This window comes from Bos indicus x Bos taurus, chromosome 12 (assembly GCF_003369695.1).
Source record: "Bos indicus x Bos taurus breed Angus x Brahman F1 hybrid chromosome 12, Bos_hybrid_MaternalHap_v2.0, whole genome shotgun sequence".
Lineage (NCBI taxonomy): Eukaryota > Metazoa > Chordata > Mammalia > Artiodactyla > Bovidae > Bos > Bos indicus x Bos taurus.
In genome coordinates this window covers 35,950,869-35,953,820 of record NC_040087.1, presented here as the reverse complement: position 1 = coordinate 35,953,820, position 2,952 = coordinate 35,950,869, and the positions used below count along the sequence as shown (strand labels likewise).

Here is a 2,952-nt window from a genome sequence, read left to right as displayed (position 1 = left end):
GGCAGGCCCTGCCCGCTGCGCCCTCACTGGCGGCCGGGAAGGGCGGGCTGGGCGCCTCGGGGACGCCCACTGGCTGCGTCCGCCTTCCTTCAGGACCCCCTCCTTGAGGGGGTGGTCCGATGCCCTGTCCGTCAGCCGTAGGCCACACCCCCGCGCCTCCATTGCACTCCCCGCCTTTTCCGCCTGGATCCCCGACCGGCGCGTCGCAGTGTAGATACAGTCTGGTGCTAGCTGCAGTGGCCAATGGTTGTTGGGCCGCAGCGGCCCGAAGACCTGAGCTGGGCCACTTGCCCTCGCAGCGGCTGCTAGCGCCGCGGCCTCGATGTCCCATTCGCCCTCCCTGTCCAGTGTCTGGGAGCCCCGGGAGACCTGGGCGGGCAGGGGTTTGGAAAGCCGGCAGCGGGGACCCGCGCCCTCCGAAGGCTGGAAGCGCTTCCCTTCCCCTCAGCCCCGTGGGGAGGCGTCTCCCGCTCCCGTCATGGCTGCTGGAGGAGACGACGTCCTCCATCTTGTCGGGGCCGCGGGTGGAACTGGGGACAACTCCGACTGGTCCCAGGAAGCCGGGGCTGGGCCCCGCGGCGGAGACGGCGCCTGATGCCGGCTCCGCACCTGGGCCCGGCCTCAACTAGAGAAAGCCCCCACGCACCAGGAAGACCCAATGCAACCATATAAATAAAATTTTAAAAAAGAAGATCAACAAGAACATAGTTGAACTCAACACCATCACTCAACTGTATATAATGACATCAAAAGTCTTATCCAATATATGGTAGAATATATATTCTTCTCAAGCTCACATGGATCATTCACCAGGACGGTTCTAGGTTCTCAAACACACCTTAACAAAATTAAAAGGACAGAAATTCTACAGTGACTGATCTTTGACCATGATAGAATTAACCTAGAATTAAATAACAGATAGCTGGAAAATCTCAATAAATGAAGACTAAACAACACAGTTGAGCAAGCTCTGGGGAGTTGGTGATGGACAGAGAAGCCTGGCCTGCTGTAGTCCATGGGGTCCGGTCGTAGAGTCGGACACGACTGAGCGACTGAACTGAAACAACACAGTTTTAAATAACACAAGTCAAAGAAGAAGTCTCAAACTGAAAAATACTTTGAAATAGATGAAAATGAAAATACAATTTATCAAAATTTGTGGGATACAGTGAAAGTAGTACTTAGAGGGAAATTTACAGCACTGACTTCATTGACTGGAAAAGAAGACCTAACATTAATTAGTCAGCTGAGTTTCCACCTAAGGAAACAAGAAAAAGAAAAGCAAATTAAATACAGAGTAAGCATAAAAAGGGAAATAATAAGACTCAGAGCAGAAATTAAATTGAAAACAAGATGTCAATAAACAAAAATCAATGAAATTAAAAGCTGTTTCTTTGAAATTTCAACCAAATTAATAAGCCTTTAATTAATAAGCCTCTAAACAGGCAAACGGAGAAGGCAATGGCACCCCACTCCAGTACTCCTGCCTGGAAAATCCCACGGGCAGAGGAGCCTGGTAGGCTGCAGTCCATGGGGTCGCTAAGAGTCAGACAGGACTGAAGTGACTTAGCAGCAGCAACAGCAAACAGGCAAACTAAGAAAAAAAGAAGACACATTGGACTTCCCTAATGGTCAGTGGCTAAGAGGCCAAGCTCCCAATGCAGGGGGCCAGGGTTCCATACCTGGTCAAGGAACTAGATACCACATGTCTCGACTAAGAGTCGGTATGCCACAACTAAAAGACCCCACGAGGGTCAAATGAAGACCCTGTGGACCACAACAGACATCAAAGGTCCCACGTGCTGCAACTAAGACCTAGTGCAGCTGAATGAATAAATGTCTTGAAAAAGAGAGAGAGCACAAGAGAGCAGACACAAATTATTAATATCAGAAATGAAAAAAGGGGGAAGGGCTTCCTTGGTGGTCCAGTGATTAAGAATCTGCCTTGTAATGCAAGGGGCTCCAGTTCAATCCCTGGTCCTGGAAGCTCCCACAGGCTACAGAACAACTAAGCCCATGTGTCACAACTACTGAGCACCAGCACCTAGAGCCCTTGCTCTGCAACAATAAAAGCCACTGCAGTGAGAAGCCCACACACCTCAACATGGAGTAGGCCCTGCTCTCTGCAACTAGAGAAAGCCCCGAATACAGCAACAAAAACCCAGCAATGAAGACCTAGCACAAAAATAAATAAATACATATTTTTTAAAAATAAATGAAACAAGCTGCTGGCCCCGGCTAGGTTCCCGAGTGTCTCTTCATCTCGGTCAAAGTTCTACATTCAGGAACCGCCACATGGCAGTCCTAACTGGCTGAAAGTTGGCTTGACCTTGGGCACCTCCGTTTTTTTGTGGATCTATCTCATCAAACAACATAACGAAGATGTTTTAGAGTATAAAAGAAGAAATGGGTTGGAATAAACTTTTGAAATACTAAAACAGTGTGTTCCGTAAAGTGATTATAGCAGTTCCTCTGGATTCACGAATCTGTTGAGTTGTAAACGTGAGAGAAAGAATTACGTGTGAATATATGTCAAGTCAGCATTTGTGTTTTACATGATTAAATTAAAAATACTTCTGTATTCTTCAAAAAAAAAATAAATAAATGAAACAGGGAACATTACTGAAGATCCCCGGACATTAAAAGGATAATGAGAAATAGTATGAACAACACTATGCCCACAAATTTGGGCATAACTTACTGGAAATACACCAATTCTATTTCCAGTAGAAAGATACAATCTGCCTAAACTCACATGAGAATAAATGGACAATTTGAAAACTATGTAATTTTTAAAAAACTTTTAACAAAAAGTTTTTTAAAAGTACACGTGAGCCAGCTTTAATGGGTCTCACTAGCTATAAGAGACTGAATAACATCCTCCAAAGATACCCAATTCCTGCAATCTGTAAATGTTTCTTTATATGGCAAAGGTTTGCAAATGTGACTAAG

The 2,952-nt window shown here is 46.1% G+C and overlaps 1 pseudogene; it reads left to right on the top strand.

Moving 5' to 3' along the window:
• The first annotated feature begins 594 nt into the window (after nt 1–594).
• On the top strand, nt 595–2,581 carry LOC113902102 (annotated as a pseudogene).
• The last annotated feature ends 371 nt before the right edge of the window (nt 2,582–2,952 follow it).